Below are 16336 nucleotides of genomic sequence, written 5' to 3'. Positions count from 1 at the left end.
GTCAAGTCGAGTCTGGAGTGGAGTGAGACAGATTGGGGAAGAGTGAAGTGGGGTAGTTTGGAGAAAAGTAGGGTAGATTAGGGTGGGGTAGATTGGGTGTATTAGAGTGGGTGCAGATTGGAGTGGGGTAGATGTGAGTGGGGTAGATTGAAGTGACTAGGGGTAAATTGGGGTAGAGTGGAGGTGTTAGGGGTAGATTAAAGTGGGGTATATTGGGGTGGGGTAGACTAGTAGAGTAGATAGCGGTGGGGTAGATTGGAGTGAGTTAGGCTTTTAGTGGGGTGGAGTGGAGGTGGTTAAATTTGAATGGGGTAGATTTGAGTGGAGCGTGGAAAATAGGACTAAGTGGAATGGGGTACATTTGGCTGGAGTGGAGTATGGTGGAGTGGGGTAGATTAGATTGGAGTGGGTTAGATTATGGTACATTGGAGGGGGTAGATTGTGGCAGACTGGAGTGGGGTAGATTGTGGTTATTGGGGTAGGTTAGAGTGGAGAGGGGTTGGCTACATTGCAGTAGAGTGTGGAAGATTGGAATAGAGTGGGACAAATTGGACTAGGGTAGAGTGGAGTAGATTGGAGTGGATTGGGGTAGATTTGAGCATAGTTGGGTAGATTTAAGTGGAGTGTGGTAGACTGGGATGGAGTGGGATAGATTGGAGTGGGGTAGCGTAGATTTGAGTGGAGGGCGGTTTATTGGGGAAGAGTGGGGTGGGGTTGATTAGGTTAGATTGAGTGGGGTAGAATGGATAGTAGTAGAGTTGACAGGTAGAATGAGTGGGGTAGGTTGGGTTATAGTGGGCTAGATTGAAGTGGCGTAGATTGTGGTGGGGCATACTAGGGATGGGTGGGTAAGTTGAGGTGGGGGGCAATGGAGTAGGGCAGATTGGGGTGGATTTTAGGGTAGAGTGGAGGGGTGTAGTGTGGAGTGTCGTAGAGTGAGTGACGTGGCATGTCAAAAAGTGTCCTAGAGTGGAGGGGAGTGACATGTCGGCCAGTGGAGTGGCGTGGCATAGAGTGGAAGGGAATAGAGTAGAGCAGCGTAGTGGTGAACATGCATGGTGTGGTAGCACACTAACTACCGTTACAGACAACACATTTCCCACTGTAATGACCATTACATTTGCACCGAAATACGGTTTACTGCACACAAACGATAACGTGTGAAAATGTCATCACCTAGTTTACGGATGAGTTTTGATTGTACAACATTTTTGTTTCCACCACAATTCAGAATGACAAAAAAAGTGCTCAATTTGAAATAATTCTTATATTTTCGGCATCATCAACACAGTAAATTTTCTCTGTGTTGTATGCTAGAAAAAAACATCCTATACCTTCTCCTCTTACATGGATACTCAGCAGGATTGTCACAAAAAATTCTCTCACTTTGAAGTCATAGAAACAAATGTAAACAACAAGCTTCTTGGAAGCGAGAGCTTGACATTTGATCTCTTCTTAGTACGCATAGCAAATGTGGCAAGGTAAGAACAAGATTTAATGGTCTGATTATAGAAAGAGTTTGTGGAAGAATGCAGCGTACAAGGTTTGGGCACGGAGAGGGATTAACTCAAGCTGGACAGCCTAAAGCAAATAAAGCCAGCACATAGAAAGCCAGAAAATATAAGTTAGAAGTCACAAAACCAGTGGTAAGCAACGGGTGGAATGCATTCCTAGGTCAGCTTTCTGAATGTCCCAAAGATGTCTTTAGCAAACCAGAATGAGGCTCTGACCAAAAAAGGAAACATTTTAGTGAACTCCTTCAGAGAATAAAATCAAAGCATAGCAATGTTTCAAAACAGAAAAAATCACCAGAAAACTCCTTCAGGGACTAGACAGTAACCAAGTTCAATCTAAATAGATCTGGAAAGGCCATTTATGAAAACTGATGTGAAGAGATACCCTCTCTTGACGGGCAGAAGAAGAACCTGAAGAAGGCCTCTAAGGGCAGAGCTTATCGCCATTCACTATGGTAGAAAATGGAGGAACAAATCATTTTTTAATTATATCCTGGAGATGGCTAATCTTCCAACAGGGAATATTTAAACATGTTAAACTAAGGAGGCTCTACTACAGCAGAACTCATTTGTAGGATTGTCGTTGCTTGTAATCAAGAAGTAAAAAAGAAAATTCCTGAAGTTTTATGTGAAACACCCCATACAAGTGAATTATTTTCTTTGAAACCGCTGTTTTTTGTGAAAGGAAATCTAAGGAAATGGATAATGGCACAGTCTTCGGAGATGCTCTGCACCCAGTACCTATTTGTCATAGCCCAGCTGAGGCAGTGTGCACCAAGGTGAAGGAACCAGGTCAAAAACACGTCACACCCTGCACCCAAGCCCTAATCTGCATCCCGACCACTGTGCCTCAAGGGTTCCGAGCCATGGCCACTAGGTGCAGAGACAAATAACAATGTGTTTCTAAATGTATAGCGGGTAGGGATTCTGGGAAATAATGGTAGTTTGTAAGGTATCAAACCACAAAAACCTTGGAAATTCTCCACAGTAGGGAACCAAAGGCAATGGTGTCTCTAGGGTGAGCTGGCCTCCAATTACAAATGTTAAACACAAGTAAAGCCACTATAGAATTTGTTTAATTGTTCTTTTTTTTTCAAGTGTTTGTCCACCCCAAGCCGGTCTCTGGACACACAAAAATGTGACGGTATGTCCTCATACACCATCAGGTGTTCTGCTTCATCATAGCACTACCCTTGCTCTTCAAATACCCATTTTGATGAAGAGTGGGCCTACGCTTTATAGTAAAGGAAGCACTTCTACCTAACTCTTGAACCTGTGATATGACCACTAAAAACCAATGTGATGCAAACTACCTTTTAACCCCTTCAGTGCTGATGACAAAGCCAGCTCGTCATGGGCGTTACCTGCGCTACGCGGATGACGAGCTGGCTTTGTCATAAACAAGCCATTTTTTTTATTTTCAGCGCACAGCGGGAAAACGCGGTAGCGCGGTAGGGGTTAAATTAAGTGAGATACCACTTGGTGTTACAAACCAGTGTGGAGACTAGGGGAACCAATACCCCATTACCACTCAAACCGTCATCATGTTTTTGCCGCTTGGTTCAAAAGAGTCTGTAGTAGTCGTCAGGACGGGACACGGGATAATTTCGTGGCATACACTTCTGTCAGTGTAACTGTAAATCAGGGCAGGCCTTTGTCATCCCTCACAATTCCTAGGTACCCTAAATGTGGGTCATCTGGGCCCCATGGAGGAAGGGCTCAGGAACCCCGGTAGTCACGAATACTCCAAAGTGCTTCCATTGAGGGTTTCCCCCAGTGCTGCTTGCTCCTTCCTTCCTGTGATTTTGTAAGGTATATCTTTAAAACATCCACAAGCTTACAGGAAAAAGTTCACATTAACTAGAACCACAGAGATCGGTAACCATGTTGGAAGAAAAACCCTTGAACAAAATTTGGTGGAAGGTGGTCACAATTATCAAGTAAAACATGAAAAATCTGAAATTCACCTACATTATAACGTTCGTGCCTCCACACTGTCACATCACATCTCACATCACCTTTGGAATTTTCAAGGACAAAATTGAGGCTGCAATCAAACTGTCTTTACCACATCAGTTTGTTGAGAGGAAAAATAAAACCTTATTTCCATTACGAAGACATCTGTATGTTGAAATAACGCAGCTTTTCAACTACAATTAGTGTTTGAGGATATGTATTGCTAAGGTGTGTAATTTCAGCAGCATTTATTATCTAGATACAGAGAGGACAGAATATAAAAAAAATCACATGAGATTACGTCATGTAGCAGTTTTTGGCATTTGGGAAAGTAGTGAACATGGCTGCTAATACTTGGAATCAAACTACCGACAACTTACAAACAGGTATTTATTTATTTATAAAGTTTTATCTAGCCCGAACTTGACCCAAGAGGGTATCAGAGCGCTGTACATTTAGGATCGTACATTCAATCTTGACTGTAGTTATAGGATAATATGGCAACCCTACAGCAAGCGTAAACATGGAAAAGGTCAGCATTAATTGGGACAAGGATGTGGGGACCAAGCGGTCGGACACCATTTGGGCTCAGGTAAGAGTATATAGTGAATGTTTCCAGTATATCAAGGTTCACATGTATTCAATTTAGCTTTCGTCATTGGACAGATTAGCTATTCCAGTGCTGTATAGCAAGGTTTTCCCGCAATCCGAGGTTTAAATGTATTCAATTTAACTTGTTTCTTTGCACATATCGAACTCCAAGGAAACTGAACAGAAGGAATCGTGCAATAGCAGGCGGATGTGCAACCAGAGTCCACCATCTAGTTTGGGTCTGCCAATAATACAATATTGCTGAGGGGAAGTTGAAGAGACTGTCACCAAGTTGACTGACAAGCCAAATGACTGTGTTCCGGTTGTCTCTCTACTGGACCTTCCGCCCAGACCCAAAAAGCTGAAATATGACCACCAATTTTATTATTTGGGCATCCCCCCCTACCAAAACAATGCATAGCTGTCGCCAAAGCCAAAAACCGCTTCAGAAGAGGGTATGGCAGAGAGAAGTACACAAGTGAATGGACGCAGAGTGTGCACAGTTCAGACCGACGCCTGGGCAGACACAGACCTAACCAACCAGAGAGCTGGGATTCAAACTTAGTGGAACTGGAAAGATCTATCGACTCTAGACCACCACAAAAAATGAATAAAATGTGTAGGACAGGCCCAAAAGAGATGGGGAAGACGAGATATAATGCTTCGGGAGGAGGGGCAGGGGAATAGCAATGTGCTGAAATTCGCAAAGCTTTGCAGCAACTACTGAGAAGGATAGAAGGCTAATCTGGACGGCTGTCCTAAAAGATGTAATGCTACTCATGCTTACCCTAGAAAGGTAGTGCATGACCGGATTGTTTATGTTTTGCTCCTTCTATATTCTCTTCTATGCTACAGTTAATTAACTGAATCCCTCCTATCCGCACCATACCAGGCAATTATTACTTCGCAAACTGATAAGTGTTAGTAAAGAGCAACATTTTATGTGATAACTTAAGTGCAAGTACATGGGGAGCTAATAAAATGGCTAAAAATAACTGATGCCTACTTTTCGTTGTACAGTAGGATTTCACCATGACTTCTATTTCTGGACCGAAAAATGTTTCAGTGGATGATATATCTCGCAGTTCTCCCCAGTCACCACCTATGTCCAGCCTCTAATTTTCTTTGTAACGTATGGTTTAAGTTTTCTTTATTTTTTAGACATAACTAGGATGTCTCAAGAACAAATAGATCCACAGGAATTAGAAGAGATTTAGCCAAACAGTCCTTTAGCTCAATGAAATAAATTGTTTTTCAGCCAACAACTGATCTTTGTGCCAATTAGAAAAGATACAGTTGGCTGTATTAAGAATGAGCCTGCTCAGAGTTAAAACTATGTTTAATTTAGTTTTGCAATCTTTTTGGTAGCCAACTCCTGAAATTATAATTAGTAACAATTCAAATTTTCTTTTTAGGGCGGCCATCGAGCTAGACCAAAAATGGGTACATTTATGAAACCTGGGAAGGTCCTGGCAGGTCGATACTCTGGACTTAAAGCTGTCATTGTGAAGAACATTGATGATGGCATATCAGACAGACCTTACAGTCATTCAACACATGGTCATACACAGAGCATACCTCACGCCAAACCGCCTGCAAAGTATATTCCCACACAACACCACTGCCCTAGGTGCAAGGCGGACGAGGCGGATTTGCTCCACATGCTGTGGCAGTGCCCGGAGATAGTGGGGTATTGGATAGAAGTGGTGAGACTTACAGCTGCAGCAACAGGCACCCCTGTGCCGTGCACAGCAGGCAATTGACTGTTGGGCCTGACCCGGCACAATAAGGCGTTGAAGGTACAGCTTTGTTTCACGTACCTAACCTTGCTCCTGGCTAAACGCGCCATCACCATGCGGTGGAAGTCGACCAAACCCCCGTTGTTGCATGGCTGGCATGGGGAGGTGGTGAGATGGGGCAGCGTCGAAAGTGCATCCATTCGATGAGAGGAAGCTCGTGGGTTGCGCAAAAAAGTAATATCTATGGAAGGGATACTATCTTGGAAGCCTTCAAATCCAGTGCGCCAGCGCCGGTCCCAGTAGCACAAGGACACTAGGTGTGCTCCCCCCCACGCTGTAATTTGCAGCACTTTCCTCCCCCCTTCCTTATCCCATCCCCGCCCCCTCACAGTGACAGTAATGTACCCGCGCCTGTGAGCCTGCGTGGGCAAACCACAGAGGCATAGCATATGCACACGCGGAAGCCGAGAGAGGGCCGACTAAATAATAGGGACACAACATTTAAACGTGGGGAAGCATTAGGGACAGCAGAGTTCAGGGAAAGTAGGAAGGGGGGTGGGGGGAGGGGCAGAAGAGTCTTTTTTGGGGTAAGCTCTACTGTTATTTTCTTCCCCTCTCAAGTCACTCAATACAAATATATAAGGATGTTTGGTAGCCCACTTGAGACTTTAAAAGCACAACTTAGACTACTTACGTTGGCTAGCATGACTGTGATTGATGTAAAAATACTTGATACATTGTTTGTGACACCGAACTGACACACATGTACTTGGCGGTCTGCAAGGGCATGGAGACTACTGATTATATGCATGCATCCTGATTATGTATGATGTTACAGTTGGGAAAATTAATAAAATATGTAAAAATAAAAAAAAAGACAGAACTTAGTCATGCCCTGCTGGCAGGCATTGATCGTTACCCACGTAAAGTAACAGCCACGATGGGCAAGAAGAAGATTGCTAAGCGATCTAAAATTAAGGCCTTCGTAAAGGTTTGCAACTACAACCACTTGATGCCAACCAGATACTCTGTTGATATTCCCCTTGACAAAACCATTATCAAAAAGGATGTATTCAGAGACCCTGCTCTAAAACGAAAAGCCAGACGTGAAACCAAAGTGAAATTTGAGGAACGAGACAAGCATGGCAAAAATAAATGGTTCTTCCAGAAGCGGAGGTTCTAAATTGGTGACAGTGGAACATTTGGACATCACTAAACAGTTATGTAAAATACAATTCCAATTATACTAATCACATAGCCATCTCATAACTTAAAAGTGCAAGCGGAAGAGGTCCAAGATGTCCCTCCTGTATATCGTTAGTCCAGGTCCTAATGATCCCATAATACTACAGTATCACTGAAGAGAATGCTTAGTAAACAATATAAATACCATGTAAAAAAACAAAAACAGAAATTATCGCAGCGAATAGATACCACGGCACAAGTACACAAATTCCAGAATTTTAACAGGAGAATAGGAAGGTACAGTATCTTATTGGGAAGAAAAACCAATGGAAGTAAAAATAAGTGTGGAGACAATAGAGAACGCTTAGTTGTAAACATCATTAGGTCCTGCTATTGGTGCATGGCTTTACAGAGTTACATGGACAGGATAGGTAAATCAGACAATCTTGAAATCCTATATTTCTTTAAGTCGTTAACATTGGCACTCAAAGCACTACAATATATTCCCATGAGCAGCATTCAATTGATTCCATCATCCCACAGAAAGGAAGACCACTCTTAAATCTGATGTTCAAGAAATAAGTTCTTGCCACCTACTTTTGCCCCAACATAAACCATTACATTATAAGACTTTGGGATATTTCTAGCTGGTACTAGTGGCTCTTGACCCTTGGCGTATGATTTCTACAAATTATATAACAAATCACTCGCTCTTAAAGGATATCCTCAGAAAATGATTACAATAGGCACTTTTAAAGAAGGGCTATTGGGCTATTTTTTTTCCTGTGCCCAAGTTACCAGCAGCTAAAGAAATTGCCCAATGTCTTCTGATACCCGTCATCTTCCTGGATTGCCTCCTACCACTGTCATTTCTTGTAGAGTTTCTCAATATATAGCTCTGTGTAAGGCACAGGGATCTTATCAAAGGATGGAGCAATATCTCTTTGCTAATGTAATGCAACTCAAAACAGTCTGGCGACCTGTGAACCAACTGACTTTTTAAATACTAATGCAACTCATAATGCTACCAGGGTTGCATCCTTTTTTGGTACGCAAGGAATCCATCCAATATGTTGTCCTCCTATGATCCTTTGGCTCCAGCAGATACGTATTATCTGAATACGTTACAGAAGCATATGCAACTTGTTTAATACATTTTATGCAGTTCTATGGGCAAGATGCAATATGTTGACGAATCGAGATAAAAAGCTTCTCATTTTCATCATGAAGAGAAGGTTTAGCTGACTTCTCGTTTTGTTCAGGTAATATACTGGCAGTTACATTTTGACCACAATATTTAGCCCATTTGTTTCAACTCACCAAATAAAACTGCGTTGCACTTGGAAGATTCTCTCTCTCTCATTCATCCCAGTGGCAGCCATAGAGAATGCATGTTATGGGTATTTGTAGAGCACACAATTCATCTGGGCAGGTATCCTGGCACTGAAAAGCAATGGCGACGTTGGCCTCGCAAGTGCAGAGAATAGGGGAAGAGCAGGGTCTTCAGTTTCTTGTGAAATTCAAGAACTTAGGAGGTGGCTCTGATATGCAGGAGTAGGTTGTTCCAGGCTGTGGGAGCAAGGTAGGAGAAGACACAGCCACCTCACCTGGTGCTGCATGTGCAGAGATGTGTGCAGGTTGGAGTCCATCTGTGCGTGCCACGTAGGTATGTGGAAGTTATTGTGATTGCTAAGGTAGGTGGGGCTGATGTGCATGGCTTTGTATATTTGTGGATGAGGAATCAGTCGAGGTTTTGAGGTGCAGGGTGAGGTGTGTGATTTGGGGGAGTGTTGTGGGCTAGCAAGAGGGGGCTTGTAGCAGCTGAACAACGTGGGACTCAGCAAGGATCCTTTTGGTACTGCACAGATTAGTTTGGCAGCAGCTAAGGTGACAGGGTGTGGCCTGTGAGGACAGAGCAGATCATGCAGACCGCTAGTCCGATAATGAATGCATCGTGTAGGCGTTGAATAAGAATTGGGTGGGAGACTGTATAAAGGTGGCGGATAGGTCCAGAAGGATAAGGGGATCATGCCTCTTCTGTCCATGATCTGGTGAGTTTCCAGGCGCCTGATAAGGTGGCTGGGTTGATCCAGTCGTACAGGATCAAGGTGAGAGCAGAGCTGATAGGATCCAGGCCTTTAATAAATACATGAAGAGGGCAGGGGTCTGATGGTGTTACGAATTGTGTGGAGTGCATGGTCGTGGAGTTTTCTTGAATGGGACAACGACCAATGTGGGTTTGTCCCAGGCAGGAACACGGCCCTTAATATCAGGCGGCTGCATCAGATAATGGCCCATACTCTTCAGCTGGGTGATGCAGTCGGTTCTTTTTCACTGGACCTACGCCAGGCCTTTGATTCCCTGCAATGGGAATACATGTTCTATGCTCTGTCTAAATATGGTATACCTGAAGAATACATAAAATGGGTAAAGTTGTATAAAAATCCTACGGCCCAGGCGAGAACGGGTAGACACATCTCGAGGCAATATGTGGTTGCAAGGGGTACGAGACAGGGATGCCCACTGTCTCCTCTGCTGTTTATCCTGGCATTAGAACCCCTACTACTGAAAGTGCTCTCTACTGCGGGTCATAAGGGAATAGTGTTGGGTCCCACCACGCATATTGTATCCGCATACGATTTAATACTATATTTTAGGGACTTGGATAATGATTGTGAGCCTATGCCTTCGGTTTTTGCCGCATTTCAAACATTGTCTCGGCTGTCTATCAATGAAAACAAATCCTATGTCTATTATTTTACGGACGCAACACGTACTGGTGCGCTGGGTTTTGGGGACTGGTCGTTCCAGATCGCATCTAGCACTTTTTTTGCCTTTTTTTTCACAACCAATTTATAGCCCCCCCCCTGTGGAGAGCCATGCACCGCTTTCCCATGAGGTGAGTTTCCTGCAGTAACACCACATCCGGGGAGTGCCTCCGAATCAGCTGACAAACCACGCCCCTCTTAATCTTATCCCCCAGCCCATTCACATTCCAACCCAATGCGGAGATCCCACCTACCCATTTAACAGAGGACATCACCAATCAGAAAAAGAACAGAATAGCATGATGGCACCCAGTGGGAAAAAAACCCCCAAACAAAACAACATACAATAATACAAAAACAAACCCCAAACAGCCCCCTCCAACCCCCCTCCCTGTAGCTTGCGCTCATCCCCAACTAGCAGTGTGCCTGTCACCCCAAGCTAACCTACAAAATCTAAAGGTAGAAAACAGAGGAGGACCAATGAGCCTGCCCGCCGCTCCCCCCCCCCAACTCTATGTGGATAATCCTGCATCATAAAGCGTCACAACCACAATACGAACTCAAACCCACAGGAAACCCCATCTCCGGCCCCCACCTAATGGCCCCCGGAACAACTTATTACAACCCCCTGTATGTTCACATTAAATCAAGTCATTGTTCGTCTGCTTCCCCCTGATCACGGGACTCCCGGACCGGCCTCTGAACACTATCCAACGAGTCACCAGCCACATCAGGATTATCAAAGAACCAGGCCTTTCCATCAAGTTCCACTCGAAGGCGGGCTGGGAACATCATGGCATACCTCATGCCTCTGTCTCTCAGTCTCTTTTTGATCAACAAGAACCTCTGCCTCTGTTTCTGCACCGCCTGAGTAAAGTCCGGAAAAAACTAAAGTGACGCATTTTCGAATTCCAGAGGGTCGGCAGCAGGGGCCGCCTGCAGGATAGCATCTCGGTCCTGAAAGTTAAGGACCCGAGCGATGAACGGTCTAGGATTTGCACCGACACGCGACTTGCCCCCTGAAACCCTATGGGCGCGCTCCACCGTAAACAGCTTACTAAGGCCCTTAGGCTTGAGACGATTCAGAATGAGGTTCTCGACAAACAAGTCAGTTGCCTCCCCCTCCGCCTTCTCCGGAACCCCCAGGATGCGGACGTTATTGCGCCGAGCCCGCCCTTCATATTCATCCAGCCGGCGATCCGTGGACTCCCTATAGGATTTTAGGCCTTTCCATCAAGTTCCACTCGAAGGCGGGCTGGGAACATCATGGCATACCTCATGCCTCTGTCTCTCAGTCTCTTTTTGATCAACAAGAACCTCTGCCTCTGTTTCTGCACCGCCTGAGTAAAGTCCGGAAAAAACTAAAGTGACGCATTTTCGAATTCCAGAGGGTCGGCAGCAGGGGCCGCCTGCAGGATAGCATCTCGGTCCTGAAAGTTAAGGACCCGAGCGATGAACGGTCTAGGATTTGCACCGACACGCGACTTGCCCCCTGAAACCCTATGGGCGCGCTCCACCGTAAACAGCTTACTAAGGCCCTTAGGCTTGAGACGATTCAGAATGAGGTTCTCGACAAACAAGTCAGTTGCCTCCCCCTCCGCCTTCTCCGGAACCCCCAGGATGCGGACGTTATTGCGCCGAGCCCGCCCTTCATATTCATCCAGCCGGCGATCCGTGGACTCCCTATAGGATTTTAGGTCACGCACCTCCTGCTGCAGCCGGTTGACGTCATCAGTCAGACTCGTCGTCTTCACTTCCAATGATTTAACATTCTCATTGGCTTTCGGGAGGTCTGCCCTGATCAGCCCCATTTCAATCGAGACGGTGTCCAGTTCAGTGTCCAGAATCTCCATTTTCTGGCCCAGCGACGTCCGAACCCCTGTGATAGCCGCCATAAGGTCTTTTAACGTTGGTTCCTCCCCAGCGGAGTTGTCATCCGAACAACCCCCCAGGCCCTTCCTCGAGTCCAGAGGAGACCAGCATCTAGCACTTTTAAATACCTAGGAATCAAAACATATAGGGACACAACGGACCTCCTAGAGGGTAATCTGAATCGTGCTATCACCTCACTCCGATCCCAAATAAAATTCTGGGTCACCTTGCCCATATCAGTGGCAGGCAAAGTGGCAATAGCTGAAATGGTGGTGCTCCCTAGACTGTTGTATTTTTTCACCAATTTACCCATAATAGTACCATCTAAGACTTAAATTGCTCTCCTCTATGATGATTGAACTGATCTGGGGTAAGGGCAGGCGGAGCATATGACTTACAAAACGGTACTTAGATACTAAACAAGGGGGTACCTGAAAGCCTACTGTTATGTGAGTCAATTGCAATGGCTAGCATATTGGCTGGTGGGGTGAAACTTGCAGGAAATAGACATGACACACTTAGATTGGCAAAGGGGTGAAATACACACACTTATGTTGCCTAATAGCAAAATCCCACCGATGGTACCACACCTTTTAAAAATTGCGTTACTATACTGGAGGCATTCCCTTAGATAAACCAAGACGGCGACCCCATACGCCCCCACTATACCTCTGCTGGGGATCCCCACTCAAATGGGCAGGATTACTAAGAGGAGAATAAGAGCATGGGAAGACGTGGGTATAACAGTGGGTGATTTCTTTAGGGAGAGTTCCCTGATGCCACATGATGCGTTTGTACGGGAGCACGGAGCACCTGACACACTGTTCCTTCAACACGCAAGTTTATCTCATTACATCCGCACTAAATGGGCACCTGGGTGTATAGAACCAGCCACGCACACATTGATCACAATGCAACAACTGATGGGTAATGGTCGACACCTTACAAGATGGTTATACAAGGGCATCTGTACAGTGGCAGCGGTGTCTCTGAAGACTCTTCGAGGCAAATAAGCGGATATAGGCCGGGCGCTCAGGGACAAGGAATGGAGTGTGTTAGAAAACCCCAGGAAGGTATAGAGAAACCCGAAATTCAAGTTCATACAACTCATGCTCCTACATCGGGCCTATCTGACACCGTGCCAGTTGAAAACCATGTTCCCAGATGTATCGGATGTGTGCCCGCGTTGTCACCTGCAAACAGCGGATTTGACACACATGCTGTGGAACTGTCCACAACTATGACACTACTGGGCGGCAGTCTGTGGGATCCTAGCAAATATAGCTCTGGTGAGGGGTAATGACAGTCTGGAATACTGTTTGCTGGGGCTGGGCCCCAAAGGGAAGAAAGGAAGTCCGATCACCAAATTTAACAACCTGGCGCTCATTCTGGCCAAATGTAATATCACAATGAAATGGAAAGCTGCTAGACCACCGGTGTTGAAAGATTGGTATGATGAGCTGATGAGGTGGGACAGGGTTGAAGGTGTGGAATTGAAAAGAGGAGCAGCGTGGACTGCGTAAGATGCCTACATCTATGGAATGGAATTTGTTGTTGGAGGAGCTTGGTGTGGTAGACATACTAGAGTATTGTCCCTAGAGGGTGATCTTCTGGAGCTTGGAATGGCGGAAACAAGGGGCAGCTGGAGCTCTGTGGAATACACATAAAAAAAGAGAACAAGCATTTACAATGCAATGGTTTCGCCTTTGGAAAAGTTAGAGCTATTGGCATTGTAAATGACAAATTTTGTATTTATGTGTTTATGTGTTGGTTTTGAAAACAGATAAATTAGTGGCATTGTCATTTACATTGCCATTAGCTTAATCTGTCGCAAATGTGAGACCTATTGTACCCTACTGACGAGCTCAGCAGACAGCAATTACTACCACACACACACCCACCCAGAGCCAGCCACACACACACACACACACACACACACAGAGCCACACATACCCAGGGCCACACACACTGTGGTAAATATTTTACCGTATACGAGTTTGCCAGATAATTTCGGTCAAGTAAAGAAATAGCTCAATCAAATGAGAGGCAGAGTCCGTGGCATCAGAGTCATACGGGCTTTAATCATAAAGGATGACTCGAGTCATGGAAATCTATTCCATCAATACAAGGGTTCGGGTATGCAATGATGGCAGGAAAGATGTCAACGATTTATTAACAGTACATGACATATATAGTAAAATGACACAGTAGCAGTGAATACAGTAGGCGTGACAAGTGAAATGTATATGGTAAGAACACATGTGCGTAGCAAAAAGGCGTGAACAGGGGTGTGCTCGAAGGCGTATACTAGAAACGTCACAGAAAAGTGTCATAAGTGGGTGGATGCATAAAGAATTCTTGCAGAGTCAGCTGAAACCTGTGACCTGAATGCGCGCGCAGCTAATATGACGTGTGATTGACGTGCATCTGGAGGAAGCTAAGGGTCTGACTTTTAGCACTAGTAGAGGAGACAGAAGTCTGGCATGTCAGATCGACCTGTCCTTATAACATATCTGATATCTAGTATTTAGAGGATGTTTATTCTAGAGTAAAAGGTCTCTTGGGCAGAGGCTATTCTATACTGAATGTCAGTGCGTGCATAGGTGTCTGCGTGTCTACGTGCGGGGCCATGGGCCTACTCTGGTAACGGGAACCGTAAATTACTTGCACGGAGACAGGAAGACTTGCTCTTTGCTCTGTAGTCGGGGATATGTTTACCTAAATCACTAGACTGGAATGTGTTTGAGGAGCTGAGCTGGCTACGCTGATAACTTGAAGGTAAAATACTGTTTTTGGCAGGCAGACCAGGCTGAGCCGGGCACCGCTCGCTTGGCAGGAAGTAAGGCAGAGGTCAGGGATGCATCTCCATGCTGCAGCTTTCAGAGGCAGAGACAGAAGTGGCTTGAAGACAGAATTCAGGGCCTAGCTCGGCAGATTTGGTTACTGCTTGAGCCACATGTAATACTAAATTAAAACCTTGTCCATCAGTTTCACTGGAGTACATTATTTCATTCCCATCAGGCATTTGACTTTAGTATACTGAAAATGTTTCAACGAGCTTCAGTAACAGGCAAAGCATGAACAGCAAGGGCAGGAGCACAGCAATATTTATTGACACTATACAAAGAATAGGAAAAGTGGTTAAGGCCAGACATTTTTTCCGGATCACACCGTGCTGATATTTGTATGCCTGCCATAGGTACAAATTAAGGTCTGAGACTGAAAACAAGTGCCTATTCTGTGGGCAGTTTGTAAAAGATGTGCTGTTTGCGTGAGTCCATGATCCTGCTGCCAGGAAGACCCACAATAAAATACATGAGCTGCCCAAAACACCTGAATTCTGCCTGCTTCTCAAGGTTTACTTGCAGTCAATTTATGCATTTTTTAAACCGTAATTTTGCTTTGCATGTCAGTGATTTGAAAAATGGTCAGCTTTCACCCATATGGCAAATTAGTGGATTATTTCTCCCACCACAAATTCCGTAAATCGCTCCATGAAATCCATCATAGATTTCTTTAAAGCTCAAACCTGCACAACTCACTCGTGCAGACTTTCCAGGAGGTGGAAAACAAGAGAATATCATGTGAAATTGTAAATGTAACAATTGTTCTTTTTCCATAGAAAGAATATGGTTCCCCAGGGAAAAGCGCTTCACCTACGCCTCTGTTAGAGACAAGCGTCTTCCATTCACCCAAGAAAGTCACCTGTATCTCTCACTAGAGCAACCCAGTGTTAATGCACTGTGTGCAAGCCCACATGCTGAAGAAATCTAAAAATATACAAGCCTACATGTTTGCAAGTATTCGTCTATTTGTGGGGGGTAGGTAGATCATGCTAAAATTATCCAAACCTAGGCTATAACTAATATTCACAACATTGGAAAATCTGTCACCCTAGCTTAATAATGGTGTGATATTTATGAATGGAAAATACTTTTCCCACATCTAAATGCCATGCTGGTTTTAATGTTTTTGAAATATAGCCTGGAGCTAAGGAAGCGAGGGGCAGGGCAGTGTGTGAACTAAAGGGTCAAGAAGCTGCGAGGGCAGTGATTGATCAGAGACAAAAAGGAGCACAGGAGAAGGGGTAGTGTGTGAGGAGAAGGGACAGGGAGCTGTGAGGGCAGTGTGTGAGCAGAAGTGGTTGCGAGTGGAGACAGCATTAAGTCTTCAGATGGGGCCCAGAAGAGAGGCAGTGTATGAACGGGGGCAGTTTGTGAACAGAAATGGCAGAGAGGGCAACGAGTGTTCAGCGATGGCATGCAGCAGAGAAGGCACATAGCGCGAGCTCGACCCGCAGGTATCGGAGAGCATAAGTTACATAACACAAGGTCACCCCTCCCCCTCCCCCTCCCCCTCTAATTCGATCCTGGCTCTCGCGGCGATAGCTCGGGCCACAACGCCACGTCCTGTACCATACTTCCCGTTTCCTACTGTTAAGTGCCAGAGACGCTCTCTCAAAGTTGCAAGGGCATCAGCGCGTGCCGCACAAGAGGCATAAGGACAACACAGACACGGCAGGTGTGCTGTTTGTCCGGCCAAACGTCCGCATACAAGGTTGGGGTGTTGTTAGCCTGATCAACATCTTGTGATCCTGGGCAGATTTATGAATGTCATCGAATTAGCAGAAAAGGTGTATGGTCCTGGCGTGCGATATGGGTGCCCCCGTAAAGAGCATCAATGCTGGAGTCGGAGTATGGGTCCGAGGTCA

Source organism: Lissotriton helveticus, chromosome 11 (genome assembly GCF_964261635.1).
Source record: "Lissotriton helveticus chromosome 11, aLisHel1.1, whole genome shotgun sequence".
Classification (NCBI taxonomy): domain Eukaryota; kingdom Metazoa; phylum Chordata; class Amphibia; order Caudata; family Salamandridae; genus Lissotriton; species Lissotriton helveticus.
This window is presented reverse-complemented; position numbering follows the sequence as displayed.